The sequence below is a fragment of the Crocodylus siamensis genome, chromosome 9 (assembly GCF_052110815.1).
Source record: "Crocodylus siamensis isolate JL-2025a chromosome 9, ASM5211081v1, whole genome shotgun sequence".
Lineage (NCBI taxonomy): Eukaryota > Metazoa > Chordata > Crocodylia > Crocodylidae > Crocodylus > Crocodylus siamensis.
In genome coordinates, this window is record NC_143403.1 from 25,441,776 (window position 1) to 25,457,859 (window position 16,084).

Sequence of the window (16,084 nt, forward strand, 5' to 3'; positions counted from 1 at the left end):
GCACAGTGCAGTACTAGGCATGAGTGCCCTGACCTCCCTGCCTGCTGCTGCTGCCAGGCAGTGGGAGTGCACACCATGGGAGAAATGTGTGAGGGTCCCTACACCCTCCAGTCTCACACCCTGCCCAGCTGAGCTCAGCACTCCTGCTGCCCCTCTAGAGGGAGAAGGAGGAGGGGGAATAGTTCCCCCTCAGCATGGAATAGAGCCTCCCCCTGCCCCCATATACACCATTTTGAGCTAGATCAGTTAAATCTGGTACTACATTCAACCAGGTTTATCCCAACCCAGTTTTGGCTGTTTTGAAACTGGTTTATGTGCCCTGAATGTCTGTTCTGTTACAGGTTTAAACCAGTTTCAGACCAATTAAACTGGTCTATGTGTAATGTCTGTCCCTAGCCCAAATCACTAAACAGAGTTGAGAATATGGACAGACCAGAAATTCATATGCAGCAGAATAAAAGAAAGACAAAGCTGTCTGAATCAGTCATAGATGCCAAATGCAAGTAGTAAAAACCCCCAAACCCAAAGAAAACTAAACAGAAATCACAAGGGAGTAGTGCTGTATGAAATGTGGGCAACCAAACCTTAACTCCTCCCAACATCCAATTTTTTTCTTGCACTATTTCCAGGTTCCTTTGTGCTTAATAATGTGGATTCTTTGTACTGTCCAGAATATTTTAAAATAATTCAGACTAATTTGTTTGGTTAAATAGAAACAACCCTGGCTGAGGTGGAGCTGAAACAGAACTTTGGTCCAGCAAAAGGGCAGCACGTGAGTCATAAATTTATCTTTTTCAGGGCTAGAGCCATCACTAGTGTGTATCTGCATAGTTCCACTGTCATCAGCCCTTAGTGGAGGTACATTGATTTATACCAGTTGAGGATCCATTTTTAGTTTATTAACAGTCAATAGTACTTCTGCAGTGATGATACAGTACTGTTCAGAGGTGGAAAAATGTATCAAGCACTAAAAGATGTGTGTGGCAAAGCAAACTGGGGAATTATGGCCCATTTTAAATATCTTAATAAATCTTAATTAGTTCTTGCCTGTATCTCTGCTGAGTGATAATAAAGACAGATGTGTTGGTGTACTAGGAATACCAAGTTCTAATAAGCCCTTTAAATAAGAAATGGTAATTTCTGGCACCCTTAAAATAGCTAGAAGTATCTGGAAATACATGCATATTAAAATTTTATTATGTTGCTTTTAAGTTAAATATTAATGCCTCATTATAGACTCCTCCAAACCTGTAAATTGGTATATGGTGAGGTAGCCATGCATGTTCTAAAATTTGCCTATGCTAATGCTATCATTAATCTTTCTGGCACATGCAAAAGTTTCACATGAATATTGACAGTTCATAGTCAGATGATGATTGGTAGTAGTTTCAAGTGTGTTAAAGCGCTAGTCAAATGTTGCCCTCATTTATATACTTTTGCAAACCAGTTGTCTTTGCTTTATACCCTCAGAGGCAGCTGTGCAAACTTGTTATAAACAATAGGCTTGCAAGGGGGAAACTCAGTAAACAATCCCTGCATAAACAGGAACAGAACCCAGCTTAAGTCACTTTTTTCTGTGTGGTCTCTGCAAGCCTAACTAGTAAAAAGCAGTGAAAACAATTTTTGCATTAAAAATGCCTGTAGAATTTTGTCTAGTATATGGCAAATTTGTTGAATAAGATAGTAGAACTACACATTGATACAAGTTCCCCTTCCAATGAACTGCTTAAAACCATCCTTTAATTCTAGTCAAATCTGCTATGCTTGTAGCAAAAGAACACCTACCTATGGGACTTTTGTTCATGGAGTAGATTTCCATGGAATTACCTACTGTTTTGAAATGTTTAAAATATGTCCCAGTGCAGATGAAAAATACTCTGTATTTGACTAGTGAGAAGAATATTTTTTTATAGTTCGCACTACATTTTAGATGGGCAGGCCTGATTAATAATCATCACCTGATTTCAGCTTTTCTACAGAAAGCTGTCACCTACTTAGTAAAACCTGGATTTTACCTATTTATAGTATATGTTTAATTTCTTAAAAATTCTTGCAGAAGAGTTGAACAACCAGAACAATAGTTTCCAGTAGTGACACTATAGTCATAAAACAATCTCTGCATGTGGAAGAAGATCAGTTGTTTCATTTTAAATGTGGGTAAAATGCATGTGATGCTGGTAGATAGGAAGACATAGTGAAAGGAGCTACTCCTGTTGTCTACCGTGGAGACCATCTGTCTTCAGATTATCAAGCGGGTTCATAGCTTCTGGACTCTTCTGCATTTCTTAATGGTGCTTGATAATTAGGTAGCAACAGCTCTTTAGAATTGTTTTTAACAAAGTTTCCCCAAGAGGTTGGCCCCCTTCGTCCTGTCACATGCAGATCTGGCCACAGCAGTCCATGTATTTGTACCTTCTAGGCAGGAGTGGGTTTTGGACCCAAAAAACATGGGGCCCAAAGATGATTGCCTTGATCAGTATTAACCAAATATGAAAATGATACAGCAAATGAGTACACTGCATTTATTGTATTTCAATGACTGGCTTCTTAACATATAAGATAAAATACTCATAGCTTTGGCGCACCCACCCCACAAGTTTGTGAGTCTAGTACAATGGGCTAACCGCCTTCTTTCCCCTGCTCCCGTAGCACTGGGACCTAGGTAATCCAAAACCAGGAATTGGGTGATGCCGGTGTAATACAAATAATACACAGTAGTAATAACCTCCAAAAGGAACCAAGTCCCGATCAGGGCAGACACAAGGGGTAGGGGAAGTTGGCTAATGAGGCCTGTGAAAAAATATGCTAAGGATTATTTGAGCTGAGCAGGTAAGGGTATTTGCTGATTTTAGGGGGAAAAGAATCAAATCCATGCAATAGCTTAGAATTCATTAACTGAGTATATTTTCACTGTCACAAACTTAGAAAGCATTATTTTAATCTGTTTTTGTAAATGGTAACTCCAGCAAACCGTGTAGGAGCCAGTACTCAAGTTATGTACCCGTGCATTGGTAGGATGTGTTAGTGTGAGATAGTTCATCTACTTTTTGCCCCTTTTTTGAACTTGTGTGCTCTCTTTACATTCTGCTCCAGTATCAAAGGAAAACCACAGTGGCGAACACTGAACTCACACAAAATAAATGAAAGAGTTCTACCACTTCCGAAAGATGAGGAAATCGCAGTTCCATAGGGTGTAAGACTCACCAAAATAGGGACCCTGCTGAGTAACATATGCATTTTTATGGCTTTTCTTCTCTTTTATTCAATACGCAAATGGATGGAAAAAAGACAGGATTAAAAGATTAGATTTGTCAGTTCTTCTTGGTTCCACTATTTGGCTGCTGTTTTATTAAATCAAGCTACTGACCAAGTGGCTGCTTTCTTCTTCCTTTGACAAACAAGGGGATTCCTTCATGGCCACAATTGATTTTCACACTTTAATCAATGATTATGCAAATATTCCTGTGGAAATCTCAGGTATAGGCTTTAAAAAAGGTACAGCATAGTCATACAGCATGACAATCTTGTTGACTTTGCTAAATGGGTTTCTAGATGAAAAATGATTTTGGCATGTTGAGAAAAGACTGAAAAGTGGCAGCTCCCTTTCTTAGTAATAAAATGGCCACTGCTCTCAAATCTTTTTTTAAATAAATATACTGTACTTACTTGCCTACCACATGCACCCTTCCCCCCGCCCCCCCCCCCCCCCAAAAAAAAATCAACCCTCCAAAATTGGGGTGCATATCTTAAGCATGGAAGTGAGGAAGCTTTTTTTGCTGAAATAGAAACAGGGACATACAAGTATAGATGCCCAGATGTCTGCTGCTTTTCCTTCAGGATGAAAGAGCAGGGGTGGAGTCCAGTGTTAAACCTCTCATGGTCTGAGCATCTTGAGCTGGTGCAGAGGAAGTGAACAGTTGCATGTAGTCTGTAGTATCTTGATGAGGCTTGTGGTGTGGAAACAACATTTTATTACTTACCAGAACTTACTATATAAAGAATTATTTATAAGAAAGAAGTAACAGGCTGGTTGCTGCCCTTCCAAATGTTGGGGGCCCAGAGTTGTTGCTGTCCTGCCACATCAGGAAGTTCCTGCTGCCTCACACAGATTGTCTCTTGGGATGCTGCATTTCCTGGGCATTGTATTTTTTGGAGGACTTTTTCTGTGTCACACAGCCAGGCCGGACTCTTGAAACATCTTTTTTCCCCCTACTCTGCCTTCAGAAAAAGGTATGTATTTTATATATGGGTACATGGTATGTGAAAAAAAACAAAAACACACTATTTTAAAGGATTTTTTCACTTCTGTATTAGGAAGTGATGGAAAATGAGACTTCCAATAACTCATTAGAAGGTAGTCACCATTTTTGTGGCCACTTAAAATTCCTTTGGCATGCTTTAGCTACTGCTGTATGTGCACAGCTGGTTTATTAAAGAGAGCTTGCACATTTGGTATCTAAAGGGGAATATGCAATGATAAGGTATATAAGATGAGTTAAAAGAACAGAATGTGTTAAAACAATGTATATAAAATGTACTCTGCTAATTAGCAGCTGCTTATTATATTCATAATACATAATAGGACATGGGAGGCCATGCCCAAAAGTTTCAGATATGACAAGAATAGTTTTGCCTTTCTTTTGATGCAAACAAATTTTGAGTGTCTAACTGGAGAAACTTTAATAAGGCTTGGTATATTAAGATGAAGTAGTTTGGGTTACTTTCCTTACAGCTTCTCAGCAGGGACTCCTGAAAATTGGGAAATCCAGTATCACTAGTCACTTTGAAAATTTTGGCACATGTGGAACAAATGGGCCTCCAGCAAGCTTATCAATTCAGATGTACAAATGCTTCTACTTTTATGTGAAAACTGGGTAATTACAAATTATAATTACTTATTTTGCCTGATTAATCATAGTGGCTAAGTACAGAAGTTCAAAAAGCCTGAGGCAGAATTTATTCAATCGTCACAGTTTTTTCCAAGCTGTGTAGACCGAGCTGATAACAAACTGAAGTGATGTTCAGTGTTCAGGTGGCCAAGACAGGCAGAACCAGGGTTCGATATGTCCGGTTTTCCTGGACATGTCCTGTTTCCTGGACCCCTGTCCTCGTGTCCAGGCAGGTTTTTAAATGTGAGCAAACGTCCTGGTTTTTGCTTTGCCTCTGCTTTTCCGGGCTGACTGCTTGGGGCTGGAAGCAGCGGACAAGGTGATTGGCTGTTGAGGGTCATGTGGTCTGCACATAGGCAAACTGCTCCAAGGTAAGAGACACAGATTGTTTGTCTTTGTGTGTGTGTGTGTGTGTGTGTGCGCGCGCGTGCACGCGCGTGCACTGTGTGGACAGCAGGGCTGGGGGGACAGGGGCTGCAGGTCGGGAGTGAGGGGCAGCAGTGGGGCTGGGGGTTTCAGGTCAGGAGTGAGGGGCCCTGGCAGGGCTGGGAGGGCAGGGGGCTGCAGGTTGGGAGTGCAGGGCACCAGCAGCACTGGGGGTGCAGAGGCTTGGGAGCGAGGGGCAGAGACAGGATGCAGGCATATCACTGTCCCCTCTCCATCATATACCCCTCCCCACTCTCCTCACCTGCTGCTCCCCCCCTCCCCAAGTGTCCTCTTTTTTGGTACTGGAGATATAGTAACCCTAGGCAGAAGCTTGCACTGGCACTGGTCAGGAGCCTGGGGATGCTCACACACAGAAACCCTTAGATGACTCTGCCTAAGGCTGCTGAACTCAATGCAATGACAGCCCACACCTGATTGAGAGCTGTCATCTGGGGAAGTGTAACAGGTTGCCCTTCCCAGCACCATCTTCCTAGTAATCTGCGCCTTGCATGGGGTGCCCTTGGAGACTTCTTTGGGGTTCTTATGTCCCACCCGATACTCTTCTGCCACATCTTGATGGAAATTATACCAAGGGCTTTCCCCCTCCCATGCTTTGCAGACTCTGCTTGGAGGAGCCAGTGCCAGGCCAGGGGATGCATTCCCTCCCCGCCCCCCCACCTTTCAGAGGTGGGGGAGGGGTGGGGCTGAGGTGATCTTAGCTTAGCTCACCAGGCTGTGGAAGGGCTTTTCCCCCACTGCAAAATGCAGACCCCATCTGTGGGGGGCAGTTCCAGGCCAGGACTGGGGAGGGGACAGGGATGAGCTGACCCCATCCCAGATTGTCAGGCTGTGGAGTGGTGAAAAGCTCCTATAATTTAATATTTTAGACCTTTACTAAGTTACATCATGTGTTTTAAGTTTTGATCTTGTAAGCACTTGCACTGTGTATGGCAAGAGCATATGGGGGTTGTCAGTGAAGGTAAATGTGTGCAGTAGTTGGAACCAAACTCAAGTGAGTTTAACTATCAGCCATATGTTGATTGGGAATCTCAAGCCCTTTCATGCACACCCCCTTACTCATAAGGTAAAAAGTCCTGATAGGGTATGGACAAAGAATGGACAGTATATACATCTAAGAGACACAGTCATAAGTAAACTCTTCAGTTCTTGAACAAGGCACTTTGCTACCTACTCCTTCTTTTCCCTGAATCCTTTTACTAGGTAAGAGTGACATGGTAGGTGCATGCAGGTACATTTTTTAAATATTAAACTGTTTCCTACTATAGCAGGGGGCTTGGTATTCCTGCCACTTTAAGGAAAGGCAGGCTGCAGGAGAAAGAAGCTACTGGTGAGGGAGAGGGCAATCAAGGGAGCCACGTGATCCAAAAGGGGCTGCAGTTGCAGGATATCAGCCCAGGCCTGAGCTGGGCATATGATCTGGCATGGAAGCTGTGGAGAGAATAGCTCCTGAGTAGAAGGGCTGCAGCAAGGGGAAGGGCTGACACATGAGCTGGGGTAGGCAAGACTGATGATTTAGGATTGAGACTGTAGGAGTGGTGGAGGTCTCACCTGGACCAGGAATGGGGCCAGAGCCCAAAGGGTAGGGACCATGGCTAAGGAGCAGGGCTACAGACACAGTGATGGAAGAAGGCAGGATGAGGGACCTGCAGCCTGCAAGGGGTGAGATCTAAGGTACGGGATGCACAGCCCATGTGGGGTGAAATGAAGGAGGGCCAAGGGGCCTGTAGCCTGGAAGCAGGATGGAGACAGGTGCCAGAGAGGGCTTGGGCGTAGGGGCAGGGCAGAGAGGGATTTGAAAGAGGGTTCAGGCCCAGAAACAGAGCAGATTGAATGGTAACACACATGGGGTTTGGGCATGGTTACATGGGGAGTTGAGGGGGCCATGTAATCACCATGTAATCACCCTTAAGGTGATGAGAAATGACACCTGTGTTCATGGGTATGAGATCTGGTATGAGATCTGGTTCATGGGTATGAGATCAACTGGCTGGAGGGCCGCACCCAGAGGGTGGGAGTGGATGGGTCCTTCTCAGCTTGGAAGGACGTGGGCAGTGGGGTTCCGCAGGGCTCAGTCCTCGGGCCCGCACTGTTCAACATCTTCATCAGCGATTTGGATGAGGGGGTAAAAAGCACCCTGTTCAAATTTGCTGATGACACTAAGATGTGGGGGGATGTGGGCACACTAGAAGGAAGCATCAGGCTACAATCGGACCTAGACAGGTTACAAGGGTCGGCGGATGTGAATAGGATGGGATTCAACACAGACAAGTGCAAGGTGATGCACCTGGGGAGGAACAACCGGCACCATACCTACAGGTTGGGGAACTCCCCTCTTGTCAGCACGGAGGCGGAAAAGGATCTTGGAGTCATCACTGACTCCAAGATGACCATGGGCCAGCAGTGTGGGGAGGTAGTCAGGAAGGCCAACCGTACCTTGTCATGTATCCACAGATGCATCTCGAGCAGGTCCAAAGAGGTGATCCTCCCCCTCTATGCAGCACTGGTCAGGCTGCAGTTGGAGTAGTGTGTCCAGTTCTGGGGGCCGCACTTCAAGGGGGGTGTGGACAGCATGCAGAGGGTCCAGAGGAGGGCCACTCGCATGATCAGGGGACAGCAGGGCAGGCCCTATGAGGAGAGGCTACAGGACCTGAACCTGTTCAGCCTCCAAAAGAGAAGGCTGAGGGGGTATCTAGTGGCATGTTATAAACCAGTCAGGGGGGATCAGCAGCCATTGGGGGAGTCACTATTCCCCTGTGCACTGCCAGGAGTGACCAGAAATAACGGTCACAAGCTGGCAGAGGGCAGGTTTAGGTTAGATATCAGGAGGCGCTACTTCACAGTCAGGGCGGCTAGGATCTAGAACCAACTTCCAAGGGAAGTGGTGCTGGCTCCTACCTTGGGGGTTTTTAAGAGGACGTTAGATGAACATCTTGTTGGGGTCGTTTGACCCCAGTATTATTTCCTGCCATGGCAGGGGGTCGGACTAGATGATCTACTCAGGTCCGTTCCAACCCTAGAAACTATGAAACTATGTAACTATCTCACTTTGGTAGCACTCGGGCAGCCTCCCCTTTTCCTAAAAGTGTAATTACATCAAGATGTGGCAGACAAGTTGAAGGGAATTGGGGCCAAAGAAAGTGTAGGTGACAAGGGATGAGGGGGCTCCAGAGGCATCATGACCACCTTTGGGGCAGGACTCTGTTATACCTACAGTACAATTTTTTCTCATCATCCTTTATCTTTGCTAAGGACACAGTATTCTATACCTATATTCTACACTCAGACCTAAATTAGCAGAGTAATACACATTCACTACTGTTTGGACTGCAGTGTGATATTTTTTCCTTCTGTTTTGAAAATTAAAGTCTTCTTGGTAATACCACTTACTGTGCTATATCATTAAAAAAGATACAAAGCAGATACCATGTTTACTTTCATATCACACACCTCCAAATAAGACACAGACTAGGCCTGTGCAAAGCTGCAGTAGCCGATTCAATTTGGAGAAGTTTTGGTTCGATTCAGAGCCCATATCTCTGAATCTGAATTGAATTGGGAGACTCATTAAGAGCTCTAAATTGAATTGGAAGCCTCTGAATCAATCTGGAGAGATTTGGGGCCAATTCGGAGATTCAACCATATACGATACAGGATTTCCTTGTATAAAGCAAATCCACTTTATGATGTAACAAATAGGGATAGCTTCCCAAGGCAATGAGGGGGAGAGTGAGGCTGGGACTAGGTAAGGGGTGGGGGGATGGGTGCCATTCCTGGGGCTGCACTGTGCTCTACCTGTCCCCCCACGCCTGGGTTCTGCCTGTCCCCACTTGCCCAGCTTCTGGACTGCACCATGCCATGGTGCAGCCAGCTGGTGTTGGCTGTTCCCAGGGCCACTGAAAAAGGGGTTGGGGAGAGTGATAACAAATGGAGTCCCAAGTGGTGTGGGACACGGTGCAGCTTGTCTGCACTCACCCTAACCCCCGCGTCAGTGACCCTGGGAGCAACCAGTGCCAGCAGCAATGAGAACTGTTGGGGGGGAAGGCGGGGTACACCTCTTGCTGCTCCATGTCCTCCCTGGAGGGCTGTGGGGTGGGGGTCTGTGTCAGGCATTTCCTGTGGGCATGTTCCTCCAGAGCTGCATGTGGGATGACAGCAGGCTGCTGCTGCAGGTTGGGGCTGGTAGTGGCAGCAGGCTGATGCTACCATCATTTGGAGTAGGCACACCAAATGCCAGGAACAGCCTAGTGATGCCACCAACCCCAGCCTGCAGCAGTAGTCTGCTGTCATCCTTTGTCCAGATCCGGTGACACTGGGCTGTTCCCAGCACTCGGAGTGCCTGCCCTGAGCACTGGGAAGAATCAGCCTGGTGCCACTGCTGGCTCCAGCCTGCAGTGTTAGTCTGCAGAGCTGGGGGCATGTGCCCCTGGAAAGAGCTTGATGCAGCCATCTCAGGGCCTGTGGAGCAGCAAGAGGTGTGCCCTTCCCTTCCCCCCTGTACCCACTGACAATTCTCATTGCAGCTGGCCCTGGCTGGTCCCGGGGCCATTGCAGCAGAGGCTAGAGTGAGTACAGACAAGCTGCACTGCATCCTGTGCTGCCCAGAGCTTCACTTGCTGCCACTCCCCCCAGTCCCTGCTCCAGTGGCTCCAGGAGCAGCTGAAACCAGCTGCCTGTGCTACGTCACAGCGCAGCCCAGGAGCTGGGGTGAGTGGGGACAAGCGGAGCCCAGGCACAGGGGGACAGGCAGAGCCCAGTGCAGCCCTAGGAATGGCATCCCTTCCCCTGCCCCTTCCCTAGTCCCAGGCTTACTCCCCATATCCCTCACCACCTGGGAACGTATCCCTATCTGTTATGACTGCCCGAAGCTTCGGTAGTCAATTCGGCGGCCAAATCTCTGAATCTGAATTGGCTGAATTGAACTGGGACAGTGATTTGAATCACGGAATTGAATCACTCCCTCAAATCATCTGAATCTGAATCCAAATCCAAATCAAATACTTGCTGCTTTGTACAGACCTAACACGGACCTCATTTTTGGAAAGGCAGAATTAAGAAAAACGGTTTTTTCCCCAGAATTATGGCCATATAGAGCCTAACCTGCATTTCTCTTACCCTCCCTTTCCTGCTTAGGCAAAAACCTATAGTTTTAAACCTTTCACGGTTGAATTGTCAGCCAAAAGTCACAATTGTAGCTGCTGCTAAAGACTGGATTCCATGGGCAGATCTAGGAATTTTAAAAGAGCTAAAACTGTGTTCAGGCTGTGAAATAGGAGGAGGGAGACCAGGAGTAGCTAACAGACAGCAAAATGGTTGAAGAAAGGATAGCTTGATTAGTGGAATGTCAAGACCATTATTCAGGAGAGAGAGTCATTAATACCTGTGGAGTGAAGAGACATTAGCAGGAATTAGGAAGATTATAATGAGACACGGAGTCAACTGACTTCATCAGTAATGTCTGAATAAAAATGCCACTGTTGCTGCTGGTTATTTGGTTTTAAATTTTTTACATGAACCAGGAAAGAAGGTGTGGGGGGTGAATACACTAACGCACCCCCCTTTGATATGCACACGCATATACTGGAATCTGCTCCTCCCTCCATGCAGCTGCTCAAGGGAAGAGAAGGTAAAGAACAAGCAGCATATCGCTATTCTTCTGTTCTGGACAGAAAAATTGGCTCCCCTACTATTTTGGAAGGCTGTTTTTTGGAAAAAAGTGTGTGGTATGTAAGTGTATATGGTAATTTACAGAATGACTCAAATGCATATTGCATTTGGGGAAAGCTACTATAATTTGCAATCACTTCATTTATTGAAAGTACAAATTCAGATCTCAGCAAAACTGTATTGCAAACAGTTTTCATGGACCTTTACATTTAGCTTATTAAGAAATTTTAAACACTGTGTCTGTATTCAATGGACAAACTACTTTTTTGCAAATTCTGTAGCAGTACTTTGTCATCTTAAAGAAAATTACCCAAAGGAGAACAGTGTGATAGTCATTTATCAGCAATAGTACTGTATGGGATTGTCTTATATCTTTCTTCCACAGAAGTGACTACTTTGCTTTCTCATTATTTTACACTTTTTCTTGTAGGCCTGGTAGAAAATTAGGGTGTTTTACTTGGAGCAAGTGATGATTGTTTTTTATTCAGAAATAGGGAAGGGCCAGTAAGTTATTAAACTTATTCTCTGCAGTGAAAAAGATAAGCATCATTTCATCACTTTTCATGGCTGCTACTCCATTTGCTCCACAGAATTATTGTATTTAAAAATAGATTGTGGTTTGGGGCTTAAATTAGCACGACCATTAAAGAGATTCAGATCAACAGCTGCTGATATAGATATGATATGTATAATACTATTTTTATTCTTATGGTAATGAGTTATTTTTTTTTCTGTATAGTTCCCACATATAAGATAAACATAATTCCATACTGACATATGAATAGCTTGGTCGTTACTATAGTGTGTGAGGGAACAGGGTTCAGTCTTCTTGCAATGGAATAGCTGGTGGTTTTTAATATAAAACTACAGTTTTTAAATAGCTTGCATTAAATGAACTGTTCAGCTATTATTTGTACATTGTGAATTATTCCCAGGACGAATAGACGTACCATTACCACCAGTAGTCACCATTCTGCAAATGCTTTTGATATATTAGCATTCACATAATGTAATTGCATCAGCAAATTTGGTTTAGATAACCGTTAACTAACTAGACTTTAGCTGACATTGTGTTCTGGCTAGCTCCATACTACATCCCATTTAAAGGGATGAAAGATCATTTGTATGCCAACATGCCTTGTCTTGTAAAGTACCTAGTTAAATACTTCTGCCATTGATATTTAAATATTAAATAACTGCCTACATCAAGTCTTCAATAAATATAGTAGACCTTTCCACAAATTGTTTGGATGAACTTTAATTTCTCCTCTCACTAGTTTCCTGTCTTGAATTTGTGTAACTTTTCGAAAAAAGCAAAACAAAACCAAACACATTTTAATATATACAGCAGCCTCCTATTTCTTGTTAAGCTTTGCAGTAAAGACCTTAACTTTTGTTCCTCTTCCCTCATTTGAATCTCTTGTAGCTTATTACATTTTTCAGTCTTAAAGCATTGTGTTTTTTCTTTCTTTTTCTTTATCTGTTTTATTCACACAGTGTGTTTCCTGATGCAAGCCAGTTTTTTACTTTTCTTTTGCTTGCCTTTCTAAGGCTTTCTTTTACTGTGGCACAACATATAATGAAGAAAACTGATACCATCTTGGAAGTAAAATACATATTCAGAAGACAATGCAAAGAATAAAACAAGTTATGGCACCTCACAGAAAAGAAATCTGGTGGGAAGTAAATTTAGGGCCCAATTATACAGCTCTTGTTCAATGAGTTTACTCATGTGAGCAAATCCTCACCAGCATGAATAAGACGAGCAAAATTAGACTATGAATATGTTGTGATTAAAGTGTTGTATAGAGCTCTTCAATGACTGATGTATAAAAATGGAAACTAAAATACAGTAATCAAAATAACCTGTTGAACAAAAATAGGCCAGAGGTCTCTATTATGCAGTACGCATGTTAAAAGTACAGTGTCTTTGCTTTGAAGGCCTTTATGAGCAGGAATTGGTGGAGCTGGAAATAGCAAAGGGATACAGAGGCAGTGATAGCCTGAGGTACTTCAAAGAACTGCATACAATACTAAACAAAATAAATTACCTTACAAAAGCAGGAAATCATGAGAACTTGGGTTTATTTTTACATATTGAGAAATATAATTGGTTTCAGTGTTCTTATAAACTTTCTCTGTATCTAAAGGTTTTGTATTAGTGCCCATGGCTCAGAGTATTAGTTTAGAGAACTTACATTTAATGACTAATTCTTATGCCTTTTAAAAGATATTTTGCATGCCTCAGACTTTTGCAAGTCAGGACTTTTATTTCTTTTATGCCAAACAAAACACCAATAAATCTGTATCTAAGCGTTATTTGTCCAGAGACCATATCCAACATTTGCCAAACAAACCACCAGATAGACAAAACATTCTAGCATTCCAATGATCCATTTCAATGTTTACTAGGCATATTTACTTCTTCCAAAAAGTACCTTGTGGTGGATTAAAACAAAACTTTTATCCATGGATTTATTTCAGTCCAAAAAAAATCATCTTCAATTTGCTCTTTGGGAATTCCGTTTAGTAAAGGAATCAACATTGTATAGATTCCTTTAATTCTTCCCTTTTGAGCAAGAACTTTTTAATGGTATTATGATGATCAGAGACATTTAGGCTGTTAATTTCTTGAGACTGCTGACTCATAAAGCAACCAGTTCCTCCTTTATAATTACACATTTTTAATCATCCTAGAGAAGGCAATTGCTGGAGCTGAACTTTGTAGGTTTTGTTCATTTGCCAAAGGATGTGTTGCATATAGGAAATCTGTAATTATTGCTTACAATCCTATAACCAGGGAACCTTAATTTGGTACACACAAAGTTTTATCTTTATAGGGATGTTACATTGGATTAATTTGCTTGCATTAAACACAGAAAATAAATTATGTTGCACTGAAGTGCATCCAGGCTGCTTTGCTCTGTTGGCATTAAGGTACTTTCCCTGGTAATTGTTGCATCTACATAGCTATGTTCTTGTTTGATTTAATTAAGCAACATTCTAGTCAGAAGTTTCATGCTGCAGTGTCCATTGCTCCCTGGAGGCCCTGACATCTCAAGCTTCCATAGCGGCAAAGTAATCAACTTTTCAAGCTAGATTGCAAGTTTTTAGAGGTATGGACTGTGTCTCTGTACTGTGACATACTGAATTAGGGTTACCATATGTCTGGGTTTTCCTGGACATGCCCTCTTCTTTGGATCCCTGTGCTGCATCTGGGTTGGTTTTTGAAATAAGAGCAAATGTCTGGGTTTTCTGCTCTCCTGGGCTGGGTGATTGGGTCTGGGAGCAGCAGGCAAAGTGATTGGCTGCTGGGGGTCATGTGCTCCCCATGTGGGCTCTGGCAACCACAGAGAGAGACAGACAGACAGATGGTGCTCGTGCAATGCAAGAGCTGCTTGGGCAGCAGGACTATGGGGGCATGGGTCTGCGGGTTGGGAGTGAGGGGCAGTGGCAGGGCTGGGACGGGACGGGGGTAGGGGGCTGCAGGTTGGGAGTGAGGGGCACGGGGAATGGGATGGGTGACTGTGGGTTGGGTGTGCAGGGCACTGGCAGCACCAGGGGGGTTGTGGGTCGGAAGTGAGGGACCCCAGCAAAGGGTGGGGGACAGGGTACTGTAGTTTGGGAATGAAGGGCACTGGCAGGGCTGGGGAGAGTGGGTTCAGAGTGAGGGGCACCAGCAGGGCTGGGGGGCCTGTGGCTTGCTGGTGAGGGGAAACAGAATGGGGAGGGGCAGGGCACTGGCATGTCACTGCCTCTTCCACCATCATATTCCCCCTGCCCTCCCCCCCACCGGTGACAGGTGTCTTATTTTCTGGACCTGGAAATATGGTAACGCTATGAATGGGCCCCTGCCCCATTACTGAGGGAGCCCAGGGTCAGCTGAGCAGCCCCAGCCCCTCAGACAGACTCAGAATAGGAAAAGGACCTTAAATAAAATGGCTGCTCTCCCCAGGTGCAGGCCTGGGGCAGAAGCAGAGGGTCAGGTGACTCTGGGAGAGGTTCATAAGCCCAGGGCCTGACCCGGAGGAAGCAGTGTGGCAGTGTGGGAGCTGCAGGATGCTGAGCTCCAAGGAAAAGCTCCAAGGAAAAGCCAGTGCAAGCTGCTCACAGAGGAAGGAGTCTGAGCTGTAGAGGAGCTGGACAAGACCCTGCACCATCAGGAGCAACAGACAAGTGCTATGGGGGGGGCGCTTTTTGTTTTGAGAGCAGACACTTGTGGTTTTGGTTTGCATTTAAACCAGAGAATTGGAAAGGGGAAGTTTGGAGGGGTGGTAAGGGGGTCAGAGGATTGGTAAGGGGGGACCAGAGGATTACCCCTTACCAATCCTCTGATTAGACCATTACCACCACTCACATCAGAGGGGTGGTAAGGGGACCAGACGATTGGTAAGAGGAAGTTTGGAGGGGTGCTGCAGGGATCACAATACAAAGTGTTTCTAGGGCCTGAAGCCCTGTGGGCTGCATGGGGTCAGAAACTCAAACATGTCAGAAGGAGGCCTGTTGCTTGTTGGAGGACTGAGTACCTGGCAGCAAAGACTGAGGGGCACAAACCCAGAGCCCATAAAGGGTGAGACTATGGGTCCAAATGGCCCAGAGTCCATGAAGGCAAGCGGGGCACCGGGAGTCTGGGGTCCTGGTACAGTAGACCTCAGGTGGAAAAACCCAGCTAGACCAAGTGCCAAACTTGTTACACATACCAAGCATCCTATGCATTGTGGCGATACAAGTAAATCAGATTATGCACCAAAGCTGTATCTTGTGTTTTCCCCCTTATTTTTCTTGCAGTTTATTTAATTTCTTTCTGAGTTTTCTCTTCACAGGAGTCAAGTTACATAAAAAACTGAATCCTGTACTACTAAAAAAAAAAGAAAAAAAAAAAGAACTCGGCTCAAGTGAGGAAAAGTCAGTCCAGTCCAGGGTATCACTTGCCTTCTTTCATCCATCCGTACGCTAGAACCTTGACATAATCCATATGATGAGATGGTGATCTTAGGTGAGATGGGCACTATAAAATAAATCTGACTGTTCTTAAACTAAAGCCAAGTTTATGCTGTTCTGCCAAATTCACTCCGTCTTAGTCA

The 16,084-nt window shown here is 44.5% G+C and overlaps 1 long non-coding RNA gene across 2 annotated transcripts in view; it reads left to right on the top strand.

The window, feature by feature from the left end:
• Positions 1-16,084, top strand: part of LOC149857232 (uncharacterized) — a 100,625-nt gene that overhangs the window by 41,611 nt on the left and 42,930 nt on the right. Inside the window, exon 1 of one of the 2 annotated variants that reach the window (XR_016444208.1) lies at positions 712-772. The exons of the other annotated variant lie outside the window; for it this stretch is intronic. This is a non-coding gene — a long non-coding RNA (uncharacterized LOC149857232). Of the gene's footprint in view, positions 1-711; positions 773-16,084 lie in introns of those variants that run through there. 2 annotated transcript variants of the gene reach the window in all.